We start from the raw sequence: 25276 nt of genomic DNA on the forward strand, positions 1-25276 counted from the left end.
CACTGTCCCAAACACCAAACCTAAACCAAGCATCCTGAATACATCATGCTCATTCAAGTTTTCTTTGTACTCCAAGTGTCTCAGACAACTTTTATCCATTAATCTATCCTAACGCTCCACACACACACACACACACACACACACACACGCTTTAATATGTGTCTGGAACGAGTCCTGGTTAAGGCGCACAGCTGTTCATTCAGCTCGTCTCCGGATCTTAAAATACTGTGGGACATCATTAAGACTTCTATAAAGAATCCCAAAATTCCGGAGCCTGCTGAGTCCGCTTCATTCCATCCTGGTAGTCGAAGGCTTTATCCATTTTCTGCTTGATTCTCATTACCAAATCAAGTTTTTTGTCCGTTATGATTCTATCCTGCTTCTTTTTGTCACTGCATGTGAACTCAGATCCCTAAACATGGTTTCTTTCTCCGAGGCTATAAAAATGAAGGGTGTCCGTAACATAACTGAAATGTCTATTTTGTGTGCTTTTGTGAAAAATGTTGAAGTCACTTTTAAACACCTTTGTGAATCCTGGAAAGATTCCAAGACATTCCTAGGTTTGGCAGTTCTGTTTTACACCCCTCTGCCGTTCATGGCTCGGACAACAGCGCCCAATCTATCACTCGTGCTCTTTGATTTGTCAGTACACACTGAAAGAACCGACGAGCCAAGCGAGCATGTCAACACATCATATCCACTGATTCAAATTTGATCAACTATGTCCAGAACTGATGCTTGACGGATGATTTAATGCCATCGGATGAAACACATTAAGGCAGTGTTCAGTGCTCTATACTCATATTCGGTCTGTCTATCCAGCTCTCTACAGGCTCATGCAAGCCTATAACACACTCATTCATCTTAGAGAGAGATTTTACGGTGCCAGGACAGGTGTGTGCCTGATTCACCACAGCCTCAAACTAGCTATAGTCTTTGGTTTTGCAAGGGGGATTTTTACCCTTAAAGATTATTAGTGGTCTAGATTCAATTCCAAAAACACAAAACACTTAATAAAACCAATTAAAGTCTTAGAAAATTGATGGCACAAGAGCATGCTTAAGGCTTGTGAATACTTGTCTAGAAAGTGTGTCTAAGGCTTCAGTTTTGAATCAGTTTTATAATTATAACAATGAAGGAATATAGTGCACTTTTTACATTCTACTAACTTTGCAACTACTTGTCAGCTAACTCTCATTAGAGTAGACTGTCTGCTTAATACCAGCTAACACTTTATTTGAATGCTCTCCCAGCAGACAAATATACTCTACTGACCCTAATTCTAGCAGTCTACTAATACTCAAATGAGAGTTAGCTGACATGTAGTTGCAAAGTTACTTATTAGCTAATAGAATGTCTAAAGTGGACCATCGAAATAATGTGTAACCATAAAAAGTTTGGAAAGAAATGGCACTTTAACAAAAAAATAAACAAATACAAACAAAACATAAATCTGCAGTTCTCTGCAAGTATACAAAAAATATCAAACTGCCTTCTGTTATGTTTAATTATAGTCATTATGAATTAAATAAAATAAAAAATCTAAAATATTATCACTTTTCTAGCTCTATATTACTTTTGGCTCAATTAAGGGGTCATCATACTGAAAACAACCTTGTTGGTCCAAAAAAAAAGCTTTTATTGAAACCATAGATCGGTGAAAGACCGCCTCTGCAGAAGAAAATCAATGCAAGGACAGAAGAGCGATACAGGATGAACTACAAATAACATCTCCTCCCAAAGGATCCTAATGCTAGAAATGTGTGGTTATTTATTTTCATCAATGTGAATCTCTCAGTTGAGCATTATTTATTTGTATTCAGTACATTTCACTGTGGATACTTTGGTAAATCAGTCGCAATTTCGATGCAGGCTTTGCAAACTAATTTTTTGAAGTAACCGTGTTAATTCTAATGCCTGATCTGAGACCAGTGATTTCTGATATGTAATGATTCATGTACAGTCAGATGATCTTTGTCAATGTGTCAGTAAATCAAACCAGTGACTAAAAGCTCAACTTCACATTGTTTCTCTAATCTGTTATTTAAACTTTAATTAAATTATGTACAGAATGCGATCAAAGAACGCTCCGTTTGCAATCGCTGGAGCTGTTAATCGAACAACGCGAGCTTATCAGTGACTGAGTTCTGGATTTGCGCCAAAACTCCTGTAATAATCAACAAATCTCTTTTTTTACATTGTGTTTGCACTGTTAGTTATGCAGAAAGCATTCGTTAGTGTGCAGAAATCGAGTTGCAATGACGAGATCACTGCATTCATGAGCTCAACATGTCTGTGATCGGCTACAATAATCATCACTGCAACCTTTCATGCCACAATCTAAATATAATGCTATAATCAACACTATCCACGATTAGTTATCCTTGAGAACTGTAATAGTAAAAACGTGCTAAATGTTTTAGAGAGAGTTCCACATGTAATACTAACTATTTCATATGCAAAGATGTGAGCCAATCACAGCAGTGGGCGTTTACACTGAAGTCTCACAGCAGACATGTCCTTTAAAACGGAGCGTTCAAATCAGAGACTAAAATCAGGGTAGGAAAAATGCCTTTTATTTCTAAATTATGACCAATGTTGATGTAAAAATCCTACTAACATTATAAGTGCACCCAAGGAGACATTATAAAACAATGCAGTTTGTGGCCCCTTTAAAATAAACTGCTTGTATTTTTCCTCATATTTAATTTATTTTGGATAAAAGCTACATGTAAACGTAAATGAGTGTGTCCCATGTGTTACGGGAGTAAAGCTTATGACAGGACACAAGAGTGAACAGAGGCTCGGGTCATCTATGTCCAACAGCTGGAATATGTCACATAAATCACAGAGACAGGGAGACATGTTGTGTGTGTTATGTGGTGAAATCAGTCTACTCTCATTCTAAGACATTCTGCTTGTGAGACATCACTGTCACTGAGGTCAGGAAGCAGAGTCAAATGTGCATTAGCTTGAGTCTGTGTGATCACATTCAGATGGAGAAGCTTCTAATTGCTCGAATAAAGCAGCATGTCCATGTGGTTCAGATCCTGTGTGAAGGCAAAAGTGTTTGTCTGCTTTACCACAACTACGGCAAAATTAAGCCCAGATCTGGCATCAAGGGCATCTGTCGTCTTCACCCCTTCCTCTCTCAGTCTGTAGTTATTCCCTCATTTGTCTTCATTATTAATCCTGTCCTGTCTTTTCTCAAGTTACCACTTTGTTATCATATTACAAGAACTGAGGCTGGCTGTGACACTTTTAATAAACTGTAATGAACTTTAAAAAAACATGCACTGACCTACAATGAAATTTTTTTTTGGGGGGGGGGGGGGGGGGGGGTTAGTCCCATTCACCCTCTTCCCAGCTGCATGGGATATGAATGGTTGCATTGCAAGTACATAAGGTTCAATATTTAAAAAGGTAAATTGAAGGTGTCATGAACTGGCTCTCTCCTGAACGCTGGGTTTTGATGGGCGTGTCCGCACTGGAGACTTGGAAGTAAACGCCCACGGCTAGGATTGGAGAAGATTTGCATATTTAATGAGCTCCAGGTCCGCTGTCAGTTCAGTTCACATGAGGGAGAGGAGAGGCAACCAGAATGATCGATCACAGGGCTCGTAAACGATTTATTTCTCATCCACCCACGATTGATTATACTATTATTTTTATATTACAAATAACCCGCACATTCGGGTCGGTCAAGCGCGAATCGCGCGCACACACACATACACACACAAACAAAAAACACACACGTGCACTCGCACGCCGCCACCCTTCAGATGTCAACTCGAGAGAGAGAATAGCAGAACAAGAACGGAATATAATGAGATTCATCGGCCTGCCGGGCATTGTGAGCCCTGGCCCGTACGTGTCTGAGTCCAGCGTGCTAAAGGTATGCTCCGTTAGACACGTACACATAAGCAAAACGATCTATAACAATACTATCACATATAAAAACACGTTTTACTCACATGTGTGTTGCACCATTCCTGTTGGATCCAAATCCAGCATCGACCGATGATTAGTTTACAAAGGATCCCGCAGTGAACTGAAGTGAACATGTCTTCCCCACGTGAGCTGGAACTTCTTTAAAAATAAAGTTCAACCCCTCATTCCTGATATTAGGATCAGAAGGAAGCTTATGCAGTGACTGTGTTCTTCCACAACCAGGAATAGCGCAATATCTTAATCTTCCTCGGCATGTTTATTGTTGTTGACCAGCACGAGCCGATCAGCTCCATGAGTCGGTGGGCGGGGCTACTGGATTACACGTTCTGTAGAGGCGTGTTTCATGGCGCTATGACGTAAGAATGAAGCACAAGATCGTTTTTGGGGCCTGGTGTCTATAAAAGTTTTTCTTTGACTAACAAGGAAGTTTTTAGCTCAGAAACATAGAGAATATTATTTTATTACCATGACCTTAAAAGCTCAAGGGAAAGTAGATTCATCACCCCTTTAATTTACAATTGTTACAATTTAGCGACGGCACTCAACATTTTAAGTTCAGTCAAGACAAATAAAATAATAGTAAATAATAAAAAATCTGCTTCATTTTTTAAGCTCAACAAAATAATCTTGTTTCACAGCATAGAGAAACAAAGCCAAGCTATCTTTAAGACAAAGACTGAATTAAGCGCCTTGTGCATGGATGCCGAACCAAAAACATCCAATTCCATTTCTTACACCATCTCACAGAAGCTCATCCACCCCCGGACAGCAAACCATACTATTTTCACCCAAATATGTTCTGAAATAAAAGCCTCTCTGCATTGCTTTATGGCTACTTCATTGTGTCTGTGTCTACATCCCGACCACAATTCACAGAAAGACTGAAGAAGCAGCTCATGAGCCGTCGGCCTACAGGGAATTTGCCCCATCATCATACGGAGTAAAATAAATAATAAAATTGCCATATAATTATTTAACTTTCTTTGACAGTTGATTGTCTTTTTAGGATCTTGTACCATGTTTTTAGGATGCTGTGGTTATTTCAAGACATCTTGTTGTTTTTAAATTCAAAAACATGTCCCATAAAGTAAAGAGACACACTGAAGTAGTTAGACCAGCTTAGAACTGTTGTCATTATCAGTTGCGAAACAGAATCACAATAACCATTAAATAACTGAGGAACAGTTTCAGAAAAACCATTCACGGGGTAAAACACAGCTTGTCCCAGTAATGGAACTAAACAAACAATGTGTTTACCATAAACACCTGAACGTGTTACACAAGACATCCCTGTTTAGGGATCCTAGTTTAGTTTTCCACTGGAGTTCTGCTGCATGCTTTACACTAATTACATGTGGGCGGATTGGGTTTAACTGGGCTTACAGACAATGCTGGAGCTTGCTATGATGGTATGTGTGTGCAAGTGAGAAAGCCTGTTAGTTTCAATCTCCAGAAGTTGTAAAAAGCCTGCAAAGAGGAAATGCCCCAAACTTTTCATAGTGTGTTTATTTATTTATGTAATAAATATAAATTGCTAAAAAAAGTAAGAGAAATCACACTTAAATCACACATTGGATCTCAATTAGTTAAATATTCAATTGGAAATCTATAATATATATTTATATTTTGTAGCGCCTATCATGAACCAAAGGTACAATAAAATAAAGTAGTCATATAACATACAATGAAAAAGTGTGAGATCACTTGAAAGCAAAGAAATTAGAGAGAAAAATAATGATGTACTGAGCATAGAGAATAGATGAGTTTTAAATTTCTGGAGAGTAGGTGCGGCGCGAAGATTTGGGGACAGTTTACTCCATAGCTTAGGGCCAATAACATTAAAAGCCCACAGAGAGTTTGTACTTGGGTACAACAAGCAGGTTATCATTGGTAGATCTGAGGGTCTGGGCAGGAGCATATGGTTGCACTAACTCAGCCATGTATTGGGGTGTGGGGTCATCTTCTAAATACTGCCTACAAGCTCTAGACACATGAAGCTGGATAGGATAATGCACCAGGAGGAACACAGGGCCAACTGCACCATCACCACCAGGTCTTACAATGGCTCTGAGGATTTCATCCCGATACCTGACAGCAGTAAGAAAACCATTTGGCTAGCAAGTGGAGGTCTGTGCGACCCTCCAAGGATATTCTACCCCAGACCATTACTGACCCACACTGCCATGCTAGATGGTGTAGCAAGCAGCACAACGTTCCCCACAGAATCTCCTGACTCTTACACGTCTGTCACATGTGCTCAGTGTGAATCTGCCCTCATCCGTGAGGAGAAGGATGTGCCAGAGGTGGACTTTGATGGACTTCTGGCGTTCTCTGGAAAATGCCAATCGAGCTGCACGGTACTGAGCTGAGCACAGGTCGCAATAGAGGACGTCGGACCCTCATTCCACCCCTGTGAAGTGTGTTTCTGACCGTTTGGTCAGAAACATGCACACCAGTAGCCTGCTGGAGGCCATTTTCTAAGGCTCTGGCAGAGCTTCTCCTGTTCCTCCTTGCACAAAGGAGCAGATACGAGTCCTGGTGCTGTGTATTTGCCCTTCTACGTCCCTGTCCAGCTCTCCTCATGTAACAGCCTGTCTCTCAGCACCTCCTCCATGCTCTTGAAACTGTGCAGGGAGACAAACCAAACCTCCTTCCTGGAGGAGTAGGTCTGCCTGTGCAACCTGACTGGGTTGCAGGCACTTCCTCATGCTACAGTGACAAGGACCCTAACAAAACTAAAGACAAATTAGTCAGGAAGAATAAGGATTGACAAGAATAACAATTGTCTATGGCCACCACCTGCAAAATCATTCCCTTTTTTGGGGGTCTTGCTGTTGCCTCTCCAGTGCACATGTTGTCACTTTGATTTGCACCAAAGCAGATGAAACTGATTCACAATCAGTTATGCTTCCCAACTTGACAGACTGATATCCCTGGAGTGTAATTTACTTGGTGTTATACTGTGATGATTAAGTGTTCCCTTAATTTTTTGAGAAGCATGTATATTATAAATAAAAACACAAATATGTTACAAATAATGTAATGTGTAATGTAATTGTATTAATGTATTTTTTTTTCTCATTAAACATTAACATTTATACACATGCTTGATTCACAAAGCATTATGGGTGGTGGAAGCATTGGTAAAGAAAGTATGCAAATTTGGCTAGTGTTGCCACGGTAACATGTCGATCATAGCCACAAACCGGACCTAATGAACAATCATTAAGGATAATTACTGAACCATAAAAAACAATTCAGCAGTGCTCATCATAGCCAAAACACTGTGTTTGTCTGTGTGTGAGAGGGAGAGAGAGAGAGAGAGAGAGAGAGAGAGAGAGAGAGAGAGAGAGAGAGAGAGAGAGAGAGAGAGAGAGAGAGAGAGACTCTCTTTCTGCCTCTTGTGGTTTGGCCATGATGTGGCCAGTGTAACAGAGCCTCCCTATTTAAACTTTCCATCTACAACAGCAAATAACAACAAGTCACAGAGTATGTGTGCGTGTGGACACTGGCCTCATTCTCACATGAGAAAGACACACACTTCTCTGTCAAACCCATTATCCTGCCAAGTAACAGGTAATTTCATCTCTTGCACTGTCACTGTTGTCTCCATTCTCACACTTTCACCCCCATCTAACAACAGTCAGATAAACGGACGTCGACATTTTCCTTGAAGCATCCATGGGCAGTGAGAAATAAGAAAACGCCACTCACTGCTTCCATGGATAATTATAAGCCACCTTCAAAACCAGAGCATATTGATCTTCTGGCAAGAGTCAAACAAGTAAAAACCCAAGAGTACAGACCAAGGGAGAGTTTCATGGTCAGCGTTAAACACTACTGAGGGTTTCAATGAAACCATGCCAGTCTTATTCTGAAAAATAGGAGCTTTTTGACAAGAAACATTTGGTTTGCACTGCAAAAATACATTTATAGCAGCATAGACAGTGCAGAAGCAGCAATATAAAGGCACTTATACAGAAATAACAATTATAGAAAGTTCTAAAGTTTGATGGTTCAAATATGAAATTAAATATAAATAAAATATCATCCCTGTTAAAATGCATCACCGTTGTTTGTGTTGAAGCAACCTGTCAGGTGAAGCGAGCTTTGGCCAGTATAGGGTCAGTTGTGTGATGGTGGGCGTATTTGTAATTCTATTGATCTCTTTCTGTATTATTTTCCCCATATGTATTTAATCTATTTAAAGGTGCAGGATAAATCTATTTTTCTTTTCTTGTCTCAGTCTTTCTTTTTTCCTTGCTCTCTTTTCATGCATGAAGACCTGAAATAATCCGATTTGGCTTCCCCTGAACTTGGCATATCAAGAGAGCTGAAATTCATACTGATCTGTTAGTGTATATTGGAGGTGTTTTGAAAGAATATGCTTCATGTCACTGACATCAGGCCAGACGACGCCTCATAAACACAGGAAACAAAGTCTGAAGCCAGAATTAAACACTGACCAGCTTTGGGGAGACAGACTGAGAGGCTGGGGGTCACCGAGAGTTGGGTGCATGTCTGATGCTGTGGAAGACCAAGGCGTACAGCGAAAGTTTAAACAGGTAAGACAACTACGGAAACTTTTAGAACAAACTTATCATGATAGATTACAGTGTGAGCATGTGTGTAATCCGATTCCTGAAGTTCATGACAAATGCTAAATTCTCTGAGCGCAATCAGTGGAATTTTGCGCCTGGTAACAATTGACATCACAGGTCAGATGCTAAAGGTCAGAGGCCAGGAAGGGAAGACTGGGAAGAAGATAGGAATGGAGAGAAGACCGCATGAGATGCCACAAATAGAAATACTGATAGATGCATCTGCAGCAGCTGAATTATTAAGTGCTTATACACACACACACACACACACACACACCACACACACACACACACACACACACACACACACACACACACACACATTGTGGCACAGAAGCTGCATCCCAACATACCAGAAAAAGTTGCATTTACAATTATATATATATTTTATAATTATTTTATATTTTATAAAATGTATGTATTATTTAAAATCTTCTATTTTTTTCTAATATTTTATTGCCAAAAATCATGAATGAAACCAATTGTGAATAAAATGTATTAAAACATTAAATATTTACTCTGTCATGACAACGACGATGATGCGCCTCCATATAGACAGAAGCAAAAAATCAAGACCATATACTATAAAATGATTTATTGCATTGCTCAGCACATCATGTTGCATTCATTAACATATGTTAGAGATAACTGTTGTCTTTCTGATAAATATGCCGTAGTCGTTAAGTAAACCATAATCTCAGATAAAAAAATCACATGAAGATAATTAGTATCCAGATAAAAAGATCTCTAACACTTGTTTACTTAACATTTAAAAATGATTTTAACTTCAAATATAAATGCTTGGTATTAATAAAGTAAAACAAAACAAAATTTAAATAAAATAAAATAAAATAAAAAAATATAAAACAAAACAACATCTTTTCCACAAATCGTTTTTAAAATGTCATTTTTTTAAGATTGTGGAAGTAGACGAAGGTAAATGATAACTAACTTCTGCAAGAGTTCAAAGTTCAGTTGAACTTACCTGAAGCTCTATGCTTCACTTGTTTCTTAAATATATCCAGAAATGACAACTAAACGTGCAGATTTTGTCTTTGGGAAATGCTCACACACTCCCTATGAATGTCTATACACAAGCCAGAGAGCTCCTCCAATCACTCACACATGTACACACTCTGCCACACTGATTGAAGCACACATACGGCTCAAGAGAGAGAAGAGGGAGGAAGCAGGAAGCTGTATAAGAGAGAGAGAGAGAGAGAGAGAGAGAGAGAGAGAGAGAGAGAGAGAGAGAGAGAGAGAGAGAGAGAGAGAGAGAGAGAGAGAGAGAGAGAGAGAGAGAGACGCTGTAACTGTGAATAGAGATTCAATGGCACTCTAACCCTTTGGCATACCTCCAGCCCTCTCATTATTTTTCTTTTATTCATTATCTCTTTTGCAAATCGTTTCAATCTCTAACGCTGACTTCACCCTGCATCTCCTCAAACTAACATTCCCATGTCAAAGGAACAATTTGACGTTGGTCTGCCATTTGATTTGGTCTTGACTTGAATTCAAGATTTCTTAGAAATTGAGAAACAACTCAGATTTGAGTATAGAGCTTCCAGAGGTGAATGGAGGACATATATTAAAGAGACAGTAACATAGCCGGCCTCACTGACAAGCCACTGATCTATAACAAATGTATAAAATGTATATTACAAAAATATTATTTTCCAATTAAACTCCAAATTCGGGTTAAAACTTCATTCCAAAATGATATTTACATTCTTCACAGCTATACTGGATTCCTGTGTGCATGAAAACAGCATATTCAAAATAAACTAAGACATTTATTCTTTTCCTGCTATTCTCCTCCGGTAATACTTTACTTGCTCAATTTGACCATTTATTGCATTACACACACACACACACACACACACACACACACACACACACACACACACACACACACACACACACACACACACACACACACACACACACACACACACACACACACACACACACACACACACACACACACACACACACACACACACACAGTATCACAACATGTTGTACAGTAATTTAAATGACTTCTTATTCATGCTTAACAATAACACATAAACGTGTGATACGTTTATATATATATTACTGACTTATATATATATATTACTGACTTATATATATATATATATATATATATATATATATATATATATATATATATAATAAGTCAGTAATGTGTGTCTTACCTTTAAACAACTGTCTGTACAGACAGATAGACAAACCTATGAAAAAGTCTATGTAATCTACCATTTAAAAGTTTGGGGTCAGTAAGAGTTTTGTTTTTTAAAGACATTAATACTTTTATTCAGCAAGAATCCATTAAATCTATAAAAATGGACAGCACACACAAAGACATTGTACTGTGACCCAAATAAATGCTGTTTTTTGTACATTTCTATTCATCAAAGTATCCTGAAAAAAAATGGTTACCACAAAAATATTAAGCAGCACAACTATTTTCAACATTGATAATAATAATGAGCAGCAAATCATCATATTATTATCATTTCTGAGGGATTATGTGGCACTGAAGACTGGAGTAATCCATTTTTCCATCATATGATTAAATTATATTTTAAAATATATTACAGTAGAAAATATTTTTTTAAATTGTAATAATATTTCACATTATTACTGTTTTTACTGTATTTCTGATCAAATAAATTCTTCCTTGGTGAGCATAAGAGACTTTCATAAACATCAAAATATCTAACTGACTGATTTTGAATCAGAGTAAATATATTTGAACGTGCACAGAAATAAATACATATTTTGTATTATTATATTAATATTCTGTCTTAATTTCGAATAAACAATTTGAATGGCCCAAAAAAATAGATTAAAAGAGCATTTGAAGCCAGCCCAGTGTATTCTGGGTATTATTCTAGAACTCCATTGAGCTAACACAATAAACACAGAAAAACAATTTCTTGCTGCTTCAGCTCTGCCGTTGCCGTTGCCGATGCCAACACGTCCAGGTCACAGTCCAGCGGGCACCATACCAACATTCCCTGACACATTAACACAATGAAACAGGCTGCATAATAATAAAAATAACACTATTAAATACGCATGAAAAAGAAAATGAAACATGCAAGAAATAACAGTTGCCATAGCGTAATATCAATCAAATGCTGAACAATTCATTCATGGATCAGATTTACTGAATCTACAAACTAAATTTACATTAGGCCAAATTAAGCATTTCAGTCATCTTCAGGACAAAAATAGTACTTCTAGTCTTGTTTAGAAGAGCCCACTTAGCACTGATCTAAAAACAGAGCTAACGGCACCTGGTCTCAGTCAAACAACTGGCATTCACCTGTTTCATCAATGCATTCTGGGACAGTAAGAGACGAGATACAGGCCATCTTATCATTGATCTTTTTTTTGGAACTGGCACAGGCATGTTATATTTGCACAATAACACAATTGTGTTGTATACGGTACAGTTAATCCTTTATTTGGGGTGAGGTTTAGACGTGTTGTGGCATACTGAGATTGCAACTTTTCGCAGACCTTCATGGTTAGTGACTCTCCGTCTTTCAATCTGTAAACAGGTGGAATACTTGGGTAGGGTATATTTATGGATCATGTTGCATAGAGCTCAGAAAGTAAATACATATTCCCCCAGAAACACACACAACCCACACACACACACACACACACACACACACACACACACACACACACACACACACACACACACACACACGCACTCATTTCTGTGCATCCAGTCATTTTTAAACCAGCACACAGCACATGCACACATCCACTTTTATAGTTAGAAAAAAAAAACTCTAGCATTAGAAGTAGTATGGTTGAATGCTTCCTCGGTTGCTAACACTCCTGCCAGATTTGCATGTACACAGTCTGTGTCCCACACCTCAACAGTGCCCATTCTGTGTTTATATATTTGGCCAATGAGGTGCCCATGTTTCACAGCCATTCCTTTAGAAACAGGACACATTGATACAGGTAGCGGATACACACACATTATTTACTTTATGCATTAGTTATTTTTACATTTGATTAAACAAAAATAACAATTCTGTCATTTATCACTCACCCTCACGTCGTTCCAAACGCCGTTGTTCATCTTCAGAACACAAATAAAAAATATTTTTGCTGAAATCGGAGATCTCTTTGACCACTCCATAGAGATCATCATTATTACCAATTTAAAGTTTATACTTGATGCGCTCGCCGTTGTACTATTCTTTGAAACCGAAGAGGGCAACACCGAGTAATTGTTTAAAAAAACTCCAGGAAACAGCGGTGAGGAAAAAGTAAGGTAGCCTACATGTGACAATGTTTACTTTAGTACAAAACCCCACTATGAAAGAATTGTGTAAAACCGCAGTAACTCTTGAGATTATTGCTTCTGACATTAGTACAAAATATGGAGAGGAGAACATGTATACAACTAAATATTTTCTGATTTCATTAAACATTTGCATTTTTTATTAAACATGGATCTTTATTTTCATCAAAGGGGGTTATTTCTGCTTTTATAGGCTCATTTTGTAACTATAAGCAACTAATTTAGCAAACTGGGTGCTAGTGTAATGAGATGTCATACCGTGCACATTGTTACAAAATTCTGCGTGCTCACCGTTAAGCGAAATGGGGTCTCGCGCTTTCAGCGTGTACTGCCGCCCACGCCGTGATGACGTGGAGACGCATTGAGTATAAACCAAGCTTAAGACTCCTTAGCTGTTGAGTGCAACACTTCCGGGTTCTACGGCAGAACGGTGGCTCACCATTGGTCAGCTCCTGCGTCAGCACCACAAGACTGCATTGTTGTGCTCACGCCAACAGGGTCGGCCAATAGTGAGCCACCGTTCTGATGTAGACCCGGACGCGGTGCACTGTTTACACTCCGTAGCAGGCTGATACAAATTTGTTGAATCATTTTGTTTGTTTTTTGCACACAAAATGTATTCTTGTTGCTTTATAACATTAAGGTTATACACTGTAAAAAAATTTGTTTGTTTTTTGTTAAAAAAGTAAGTAACCTGGTTGCCTTAAAAAAAATTGTTTATTGAAATTAAAAATTTGAGTTGATACAATGAAAGAAATTTGTTTAATAAATAGAAACTAAAAATATTTTTGTATCTGAACCACATAAAAATTTGATAAATCATGAAAATAGCACTATTTGGCATGTTTCTCTGCATCATCAGGAATAAAACACACAATTACCCAATATGTTTATAAAATCTTTTTATAATATTTTAATAAAGGTTGACAAAATCTCAAAAAATGTTCATTGTATTAACTCAAAATTTCAATGAACTCAAAATTTTAAGGCAATCAGGGAACTTTTTTTCTAAATAATTTTTTACAGTGTAGTCACATGGACTATTTTAATAATGTCTTTACTACCTTTCTGGACCTTGAAGGTTGCAATGATGCTGCTCTCTATGGATGGTTCAGAAAGCTCTCAGATTTCATTAAAAACATCTTGATTTGTGTTCTAAAGAAGAAAGAAGATCTTGAGGGTTTGGAACAACATGAGGGTGAGTAATTAATAACAGAATTTTTTTTTGTACATTTTAACTTGTAAAGATGCCTTGTGAATACATAGAAATAAAAATACAAAAGATTGCTTTTTCAGAACAACAAATAGCACCATTTAAATTATAATAATATTAGTACTGGAAATTATAATGCTCTTTCTTTTCATCTGACTCTCATCCTTCGGTTCAAAAGGTTTTTCAAAGTTCATCTCAGAATCATATCAAAACGCTTTTCCAATTACCATAACAACCTTTACATTTCCCCAAAGAAAGAACACAAAGTAAAACAAACTCTAGTCCTCTCCGGATACACTAAGATGCTGAATAGTACAAGTTAAGTTAAGCAAACCACATTTTAACAACTGCACTCTAAATAAACAAACCATTAATCTGACAGATAAATCTAAACACACAGATTAATAAGGACTATCATCTATTCAGTGAAGTTAATGATGGTGAAATACATACAAAACATTGAGAAAGATTGTGTTTAAAGACCAACACTGGAGTTCAGATGAAACTGACGAAAAGTTTCTCTGGATTTGAGCTGGTAAAAAGGTTCCTTTGTGTTTCTGTTTGAGTTTATACAGCAGATACATAGTGTATTTTACAGTTCCCTCCCAATGCTCTTGTCTCTGGTGTGTCGTCAACCTGTATTAATGTGTTGCACAAGTAGTTGGACCAAAAAGCCATCTTTCTTCCTGCATTGTGTGTGTTTGGGGTTGAAATATGGACTTCATTTATTTGTAAATCAAAAGCTGAAGAAAACAATAAAAATAGATCAACTGCAGAAACACGGTCGCAAACTCTCACTGGCATCTGCCTCAAACACACATTCATTTCATTTGGCTTTTGAAATTGCTAAAGCTTCCAATACACATAAATCAATGTATGCCCAAAGGTACGAATAAGCTACAAAGTTGACATGCTCCTCATTTCACAGTACACAGTCAATGTACAAATCATACAGATCCAAATCTGATGGATGTATTTTAACTGCTGTTAAACAGACCCATTCAAGAACAGAGATATACAAACCCACAGAATTGATGTCATCTCTCAAGCAGGATGCCCTTTCTGGCTTTGTTTTGCCTTCTTTTGCTTCTGGACATCTTTTGAACTGTATATGTAAAACGGTTCAGAGATTCCCAGAACAACAATAGCCTAATGTGTGTCTTTACATTGTGTTCACAAATATGTCACATCATTTTGAGTTGTTAAGGTCACACTGCAAGTCATACTGAAAATAAATGGTCACACTACAAGATAGTAACACTGTGAGATATAAGGTCACTCTTCAAGATATAAAATCTCACTTCAAGATATAAAGTTACACTGTGAGATATAAAATCACACTCCAATATATAGAGTCATGCTGAAAAATATATTGTCACTGCAAGATTTAAGCTCACACTGCAAGACTTAAAGTTACACTGCAAGATATAAAGTCACTATGCGAGATACAGACAGACTGTGACATACAAAGCCACACTGTCACACTGCAATATAGACTATATTATCAAAAGTACTGGGACACCCCTCCAAATCATTGATTTTAGGTGTTCCAGTCACTTCCATGGCCACAGGTGTATAAATCAAACACTAGGCTTGCAGACACACGTTTTTTTAAAGAATGGGTCGCTCTCTGGAGCTCAGTGAACTCAAGCGTGATACTGTGATAGGTTGTCACCTGTGCAAAAAGTCCATTCGTGAAATTTCTTCACTACTAAATATTCCACAGTTAACTGTTAGTGGTATTATAACACAGTGGAAGCAATTGGGAACAACAGCAACTCAGCCCCGAAGTGTTAGGCCACATAAAATCACAGAGCGGGGTCAGCGCATGCTGAGGCACACAGTGCTCAAAAGTCAACAACTTTCTGCAGAGTCAATAGCTACAGACCTCCAACCTTCATGTGGCCCTAGATTAGCTCAAGAATAGTGTGTAGAGCTTCATGAAACGGGTTTTCATGGATGAGCAGCTCATCCAAGCCTTACATTACCAAGAGCAATGCAAAGCGTGGGATGCAGTGGAGTAAAGCAGCCGCCACTGGACTCTAGAGCAGAGGAGACGTGTTCTCTGGAGTGACCAATCACACTTCTCTGTCTGGCAATCCTAAGGAAAAGTCTGGGTTTGGCAGTTGCCAGGAGATACATTGTGCATTGTGCAGGTGTAACGTTGGAGGGGGGATTATGGTGTGGGTTTGTTTTTCAGGGATTGGGGTGGCCCCTTAATTCCAGTGAAAGGAACTCTTAATGCTTCAGGAAACCAATACATTTTTGACAATTTCATGCTCCCAACTTTGTGGGAACAGTTTGGGGATGGCCCTTCCTGTTCCAACCTGAATGCGCATCAGTGCACAAAGAAAGGCCCATAAAGACATGGAGTAAGTTTGGTGTGGAGGAACTTGATCGGCCTGCACAGAGTCCTGACCTCAACCCGACAGAACACCTTTGGGATGAATTAGAGCGGAGACTGAGAGCCAGGCCTTCTCGTCCAACATCAGTGCCTGACAAATTCACTTCCAGAAAAATGGCCAAAAATTCCCATAAACACACTTCTAAACCTTGTGGAAAGCCTTGAAGAGTTGAAGCTGTTATAGTTGCAAAGGATGGGCTGACTATATTAAACCCTACAGATTAAGAATGGGATGTCATTAAAGTTCATGTAAATGTAAAGACAAGCGTCCTTAAACTTTTGCCAATTTATATATATATATATAGTCCACATTCCTATTTTTTTCACTGAACTATCCCCTTAAATTAAAATGCATTTCTATCCCTCAGATAAATTGCGTTTAAAGCTAAGTTTTAAGTTTGTGTTGGATGTCTAATAAACTGCTAAAACCATCAGTGATATTGACCAGCACACGCAGCACTCCACATCTAAATCAACTTTATATTTAATGGCTCTGCTTCAAAAGACGCACTAAGGTTTATATAAGATCACATATCATACTCTAAAAACAGACTCAGTTTCATGAATGAGCATAATCATCTACAGTTACAATATTAAACATGACACCATTCAATGTGAAATGGAAAAAAATTCACATTGATAAATGCCAAAATACATTAATCTTCATGTACACGCTCAATGACTTCAGCCCTCAAAATCGCACCACTGCCAATACAGACTCCTCCTGTTCTTTCACGTGCAACTGTGGCCTACATTTGACTCCAGTAAGTTCCTGCACAGTGAGCGAAACCATTATATAAGTGAATGATTCAGTTGACCCCAACCTCTGCCTCCCTCAATGCAGACGTTTATAGAGTCGGTAATATCACAGGGTCAGTTTAACAGGCGAAACTAAATGCTCAGAGACACAACTCCCTGAGACTGTGACATCATCACCAGAACTCCGGCGCCTCACGGTCGAAACCCCACAGAACCCGAAGAGATGGACGGAGATGAGAAAGAGGATTAAAAGAGGAACGAGACAGAGGGGAGGAATTATGAGCAGCGCGGAAAGAATTTTCTTAAGGGACAATTAAAACAAGAAAGAGACAGATGGGGATGTGATAAGAGTCTGTGATAAAGATAAAAACGAGGAAAGAAAGACAAATGAATGATGTGATATGGTACAGAGATTTATATAAAGAGATTAAAGAGAGAGAGGTAGAGATGGAATGAGAGTGAGAGAAATGATGTGTTAGACAGATTTTAGGTCTGTGTCTTTTGACAGTTTAATAGAGAGCCTGTAATTCTGTCACAATCTGCAGGATAACATTCTGTTAAAATATTTCTGCATGCATCCGCTGGAAAGCTCAATATTCCACAGATATACTTCCACATATCCCAAATAAGATGATTGTATTTTTATGACCTCCTAAAATAAAAAATAAAAACTTTAGATGTGTAAAGAGCCAATTATACTTTGAGAAAATATAAATACACAGTGAATTATTGATTTGAATTGAGGAGATCTCACACCCCTTTCCCTCTCTGGTCTTTTGACATGGTTTATTTATTTATTTTATTTTTTATGGTTCTCTGTTTGACTTGCACTTTGCAGTTTTGTAACTGTAACTGTAACTTGTAACAGTTTTGTAATTTTGAGCGTGGCATGGTTGTTTGTGCCAGACAGGCCGGTCTGAGTATTTCACAATCTGCTCAGTTACTGGGATTTTCAGGCACAACCATTTGTAGGGTTTACAAAGAATGGTGTGAAAGAGAAAAACATCCAGTATGCGGCAGTCCTGTGGGCAAAAATGCCTTGTTGATGCTAGAGGTCAGAGGAGAATGGGTCGACTGATTCAAGCTGATAGACGAGTAACTTTGACTGAAATAACCACTCGTTACAACCGAGGTATGCAGCAAAGCATTTGTGAAGCCATAACACGCACAATTGAGGCGGATGGGCTACAACAGCAGAAGACCCCACCGGGTACCACTCATCTCCACTACAAATAGGAAAGAGAGGCTAGAATTTGCACAAGCTCACCAAAATTGGACAGTTGAAGACTAGAAAAATGTTGCCTGGTCTGATGAGTCTCGATTTCTGTTGAGACATTCAGATGGTAGAGTCCGAATTTGAATTTGAGAACATGGACCCATCATGCCTTGTTACCACTGTGCAGGCTGGTGGTGGTGGTGTAATGGTGTGGGGGATGTTTTCTTGGCACACTTTAGGTCCCTTAGTGCCAGTTGGGCATCGTTTGAATGCCACGGCCTACCTGAGCATTGTTTCTGACCATGTCCATTCCTTTATGACCACCATGTACTCATCCTCTGATGGCTACTTCCAGCAGGATAATGCACCAGGTCACAAAGCTTGAATCATTTCAAAAACTTGAACATGACAATGAGTTGACTGTACTAAAATGGCCCCCACAGTCACCGGATCTCAACCCAATAGAGCATCTTTGGGATGTGGGGGAACGGGAGCTTCATGTCCTGGATGTGCATCCCACAAATCTCCATCAACTGCAAGATGCTATCCTATCAATATGGGCCAACATTTCTAAAGAATGCTTTCAGCTCCTTGTTGAATCAATGCCACGTAGAATAAGGCAGTTCTGAAGGCGAAAGGGGGTCAAACACAGTATTAGTATGGTGTTCCTAATAATCCTTTAGGTGAGTGTATATACATTCACATAATTTTTCATATACTAGTTGTCCTGTGTATATTTTGCTGCATATTATGTCTCATTTGTTTGTTTTGTGTATTTTTTTTTTTACTCAACCTGTCCATTCTACCTTATTTTTTATTTTATTTTTTATTTTGTTGCTGTTGATTTGATGTCTGTTGTATAGCTAAAAAGTTATGTTAAAAGATCATGTCAAATAGTCAGAATATAATATAAATATAAATATCCATTTTACAGAAATAATATGAAGACAGAATGAAGTCAGACTATATTATAAAATAAAATTAGGATATAAAATAAAAATATATAATTCTGGCTAATAAATATGCATGTATGAATAAAAAGATGAAATTTAAATATGATTATGTATTAAATAAATAAAAAATACGTATTTAGAATAAACAGCTATCAATGACGATTAATAAGAATATTATCATCTTCATAATTAAGTCAATATTCTAATAACTGCAGTGCATGTAACTATAGCTACACTGTCTTCTCAAGTGAGCTCTCTTACAATCAGTTTTAATATAAATGTCCTTTTTTCCATTTAAGTTGACACTATAATATATTGAAATAGCTTTCAGTCCAGTAATTCATGATTTATCATGTAAATAATAGATTAAAATCATAATCGCCAACAATTGTTTAAAAAATGTTTTTTTAAAGTATTATTATCATATTATAGCCTGACAAGCCAGACCCACATCAAGATGTTTGGTCTGGAAACTCACCATTGACAGCTCAATCTGAGGGGCGGATAAACGGTTGTCTTTCAAACTCCCTCTGCACGCGATAGGATAGCGCTACAACCAACCAGAGCAACGGAGGTGAAGCAGAGCTCGCTGACAGATTAAACGCCGTATCCGGTCAGCAAAACTCCGAACACATCTTCCCTTCTTAAGAATGACTTCAGTGCCGTTCTTTGTTCTTTTCTCAGATAAAAGCTTAACTCCAAGTCTTCCAGAGTCGCAGTCAAAGCTGATTCGAAAGACCGCCGTTCGTCAGCTTCTGTGTTTACTAGAAGCCCGCAAGCGCAACTCAGCCGTCATTATGTAAAGCCCCGCCCACCGACACTATACATGATGTGATTGGCCTGACCAGAGTTTGGCGTTTACAGCTCAAACATCTATTGAGAGTTGCTAAGACGACACTTGCGGCAGATTAGATTTGCTGCCGCTAGAGTGCATCTAGATTTCTAGGCTAATCATATTATGCTCTGCATTAGTGATGTGGAAGATTGGAGTCCCCGGAACCCAGTTTGAAAACTCTTTAACACACATAGACCCAGTTTAAATGTTGTATAAACACCCTTGACGTTTGTTCAGGTGGTCTGGCAAGACCTGGTAGTGCAATACGTCTCAAATATATCAGTGACCCCTTGATTTCAGATTTCATCAAAGGAGGATCTCTGATTACATAACCAAATCAGACACTGTGAGTGTTCCAAAAAGCGAATAAAATAAAATATTTTGAACCCCATTACTCCCGTATTTATTTCTTGCCGCTTGTGATGGATTCACCGAGACAGATACCAGGCGTAGCAGGGTCATTCATTCACAGACATGCACACACCCACGTACACAAGCGTGCATCTGTGCGTACACAAACACGTACACGTATAATAAACCAGTCATAAACACAAACACCTGCTTTTCACACCAATGAATCTGAATGCAATAATCACACCCTAAACACAAATGCTAACATTAAGTCTTCAGATAGAAGCGATACTGTATTGATATATGTATTGTAGATACATAATTGATAGCAGGTTAAGGTTCAAAGGCTGCCAGTCTCTTGGCTCAAACACAAGAATTCAGGCACATTCAAAGCTAACAGCCATGTCAAACCCTGCATCACGGACGGCATGAATCCACCTGACATGCTGCTACTAAAGTGTGTGTGAACGTCTTTATTCCATACATGGTATAGTCCACATGGCCTAACACCAGCCAAGATAACACCGAATATTTTCGGACGTAAGTATGTGTGGACTAGCAGACAGACTCTAGCATGCCAAAGTGACAGAGTCCTTGTTAACACCACCCTGTTCGTTACGTCGTCCGTGTGAGTGTGTGTCTAAGCAAGCAGCAAGCACTTGTGTGAAGTCAGTTGACGTGTGTGTTGTTTCGCGCAGCTCTGTGAGTATGGAACCTTTGGATGATTTTTGATCTTGTCATTGTGACCTTTGACCTCTCCCCACGTCTTTGGCTCATTCACACAAGCAGTTTTACGTTCCTCCCTGCAGCTGCATTTGGATATTACTCTCGAACTAGCCCTGTTTATTGTGACTGCCCTCATGACATCATCAGTGTCATCATTATCATCCTCCTCTCGCTGTTGTAGTGCAGCATTGTGGCTTCAGGTCTACATTTACTCTTATCAGCTCTGCAAACCGGCTGCTGACTTAGCCTATCAGCTTACAGGGCTCTTTAATTACTCTTCCTATCAACAGGAAACTGTTCTCACAGCACAAAGGAAGTACACTTGATGATTACCCTAAATGTACTAAAATGTATTTGAAATACATTTAGTTTACGCTAAGTACGCTACAAATACATTTATATATTAATATAAATACCATGAAAATTCACTTTTAGTATACTAAATCGATATATGCCTACTTAATGTCTGCTAAATTGAAACAACTAACTTTGTACCTAAAGGGTTAGTTCACCCAAAAAAATTAATTTATGCCATAAATGACTCACGCTAATGTTGTTCCACACCCGTAAGACCTCCGTTCATCTTCAGAACACAGTTTAAGATATTTTATATTTAGCCGAGAACGTATCTAAGTGTATGCACACTATACTCTCCATGTCCAGAAAGGGAATAAAAACATCATCAAAGTTGTCCATATGTGACATCAGTGGGTTAATTAGAATCTCTTGAAGCATTGAAAATACATTTTGGTCTAAAAATAACAAAAAATACGACTTTATTCTGCATTGTCTTCTTTTCTGCGTTTTTTTTTTCAATCCTCAAATAAAGATTCAAATGGTCATGAATCAGCGTATTGATTCATGATTCGGATCGCCAGTGTCACGTGATTTCAGCAGTTTGACACGCGATCCGAATCATGAATCAATACGCTGATTCACAACCGTTTGAATCTTTTATTTGAGGTTTGAAAACAAGCACAAAAAAAATTATTCCTTCATGCTTTCAATAAACTTCCATCACAAACCCCAGTCTGGGAAACCCTGACTTAATGTAATATTTAATTCACTTCATGTTGTTGATAACAATGGAATGTAATATATTTTCTTTCTTTTAGTATTATTATTTTTATATCAATATGTTACAAGACTGCCCTATTCAAATCAATGTGATAAACGAGTTAGGACCAAAGTAATCTAAAAGTGTGCAATGTACTGGATTACATTACTAACTATAATAGATATCATGTAATGTGGAGTCAGTGACCGACTACAATTTGTAAGTGGACAATCATTATGAATGTTATAAAATATTTATTTAGAATGAACAGCCAAGTGGCCATTAATCAGTATATTGTCTTATTCAGAATGAAGTCTATATTGTGATAACCCCATTGCATGTAAATATAGCTAATGTATATGTGCTTGCTGTCATCTCAAATGAGCTCTTACAGTGAGTGTTTGTGTTTGCATTTGTCTGTAATCAAGTGTTTCTTTTTCTTTTTATTGTTTCTCAGTCCCAGGTGGCTGCTGTACACTGCACTGTCATCTTGGCATAAACAAAACACAACAGTACTTCATGGGAACACAGTTGCTAAGGGTTATGTCATACAGTAATGTTAATCTCTCAATGTCTAAGTGCCCTGTGCTGAACACAGATACTGTTCTGAACTTCAGTCTATACGTTGCGTGCAAAATGGGGTATAAACGGCAGGGTACAGATCATCATACACAAAAGACAGCTTAAGGTTATGCTTGAAATGTATGATTAGGTTGGGATTGCATCAGCTGAAAAACTTGCAGTATGAAAACACATTTAAAGCATATAGAACTAATACTGCCGACTGGCAACAAAGCAGGTTCATACAAAGAAACATGTAAAAATGTAAAACAAGAAGTTATAGCCTACCTCTGCAAATTCACAAGACTTTTTTTAAATAACATATACAACATATATAACAATAATTATACTAAAACTGACCCTAACGTCAGTGTGTCTTCAGTGCAGATCAATGTTAGAAAATCTAGAAATGTGGAAAAGAAAATCTTAAGCACATAACATGATTCAAACACATCAGAGGGTTATGATGACAGTCAATGTTAAGTCATAATGAGCTGGGATTTAGGCCAAAATTTAAGTCAGTGTTTCCATTATAGAGGCGTGTTGAGACTCCTCGTTTAAAGCCCAGAGATCATGATAGCGATTAACATACACATTGATACAGGGTCAGAGGTCATGTACAAAAGGGGTTTGAAAGAAAAAACGTCTCATCATTGACTCATCTCTGATCCATATGTTTCAAATGTATCAGACAAACACATACTTGAGTCACAAACTGCCATTTTAGACTCATGTTTATGAGATGACATCATAATTACAAACTACCGCTAACCAAACAAGAGAAGCTATAAAACCTGACAGAACTTTTCCCACAGATCAAACAGGGAAATGGATACTTTAGAAGTGGAATAGCTCACGCTTAAAAGTTTGGAAAAGATTTTTTAAATAAAGATTCACTTATGCTCACCAAGGCTGCATTTATTTGATCAAAAATACAATAAAACAGAAAGAAAACAAAAATACTATCTTCTATTTAACATATTTTTAAAATGTACCCAATACTGACCCAGATAGCGAGCAACCACTGAAACAATGGCTAAATCAATGTTAATTAGTCAGTTAATTGAAATGAATCAACATCACTTTTGCATCACTATTTTTATTTTAAATCAATGGTACTGGCATTTAATCAATGTTACAATATGTTGACATTAACGCCGCGTTCCAGGCAACCCGTAACCAGTGTTTTTCCAACCATTTTCAACCCGTGAAAGTGCACTGGAACGGCCGTCAAACCAGTGTCTTCCCACCCGTGAACTTGTACTAGATTGATGTACTCCCAGTTACGAGTTCTGACGTCACATATCCCGCGAAACATGAATGGCAGCCCCTACGGATGCGTTTTTAAGGAAGTCATACATTAAAAACCAAATCGTTTATTAAAATAAGGTATTGCTCTAACGTTATTTATCCACAAATGTTATGTTAATATGTTATATTAATCAGCAGCTTTTCTAGCGTTAGCTAGTTTTCAGCATTGAGTGCAAGAATAAACTGATACCAAATACATTTCCAAATATATAAATAATGTAAAATAAAAGGTATAACAGCTTCTCTTGCCTTATGTACCATTTTTTTTCTTCTCCTTTCCCCTCAAATAAGCAAAGAGTAAGCACCTTTGGTGATAGAAATGATTATGAATGAGCATAAGCCCTGTATGGTCCACATTAGGGCTGTAACGATACACCAAACCCACGATTTGGTTCGTATCACGATTTTTGACCCACGGTACGATACAAACCTCGATATGGGGGGGACAAAACAGTTTTATTCTGTACAGTATTCTGTAGCCTATTTTGCCGTCAATACCATATATCTGTATGGTCAATAGGCTACTGCCGATGTTTTCTTTGCGGTACCAATAGGCAATATATATTTAACATGAAGTATAGGGCCTCCTGTACATCAATACCAACAGAAGCGCCGCGTCAGACACGCTTCTGGTGTGCAAAGAAAGGGAATACGCCACGCAGCCGCCCCGCGGATGACACGCAACAGAAACGCCGGTTGGGGAAGCTTCTTGAAACACTTACAGCAAATTGTGTGGGTCTTGTCAACTACACGATTGCCATCCTTGTTCTCCACCGAGTAGCTGAAATGTTGCTATACTGCTGACTTAAAAGTTGGACCTGGACAGAAAGGATAATTCTGGGAGTTGGAAGGGGTGTGTCGCGATTCTGCCTCCTCACATCGCGATACAGGTTCGTGGACCTGCGTATTGCGATTTCGATTTCATATCGCATATCGTTACAGCCCTAGTCCACATCTATACATCTAGCTACCGTTTGAAGTCGTAATTTACCTGGAACTCAG

The 25276-nt window shown here is 38.1% G+C and overlaps 1 protein-coding gene across 5 annotated transcripts in view; it reads right to left on the minus strand.

The window, feature by feature from the left end:
- Positions 1-25276, minus strand: part of palld (palladin, cytoskeletal associated protein) — a 105454-nt gene that overhangs the window by 64169 nt on the left and 16009 nt on the right. Inside the window, exon 1 of one of the 5 annotated variants that reach the window (XM_067416913.1) lies at positions 9538-9684. The exons of the other annotated variants lie outside the window; for them this stretch is intronic. The gene's annotated coding sequence lies outside the window, so the exon portion shown is untranslated. Of the gene's footprint in view, positions 1-9537; positions 9685-25276 lie in introns of those variants that run through there. 5 annotated transcript variants of the gene reach the window in all.

This window comes from Pseudorasbora parva, chromosome 15, assembly GCF_024679245.1.
Source record: "Pseudorasbora parva isolate DD20220531a chromosome 15, ASM2467924v1, whole genome shotgun sequence".
Taxonomy (NCBI): Eukaryota; Metazoa; Chordata; class Actinopteri; order Cypriniformes; family Gobionidae; genus Pseudorasbora; species Pseudorasbora parva.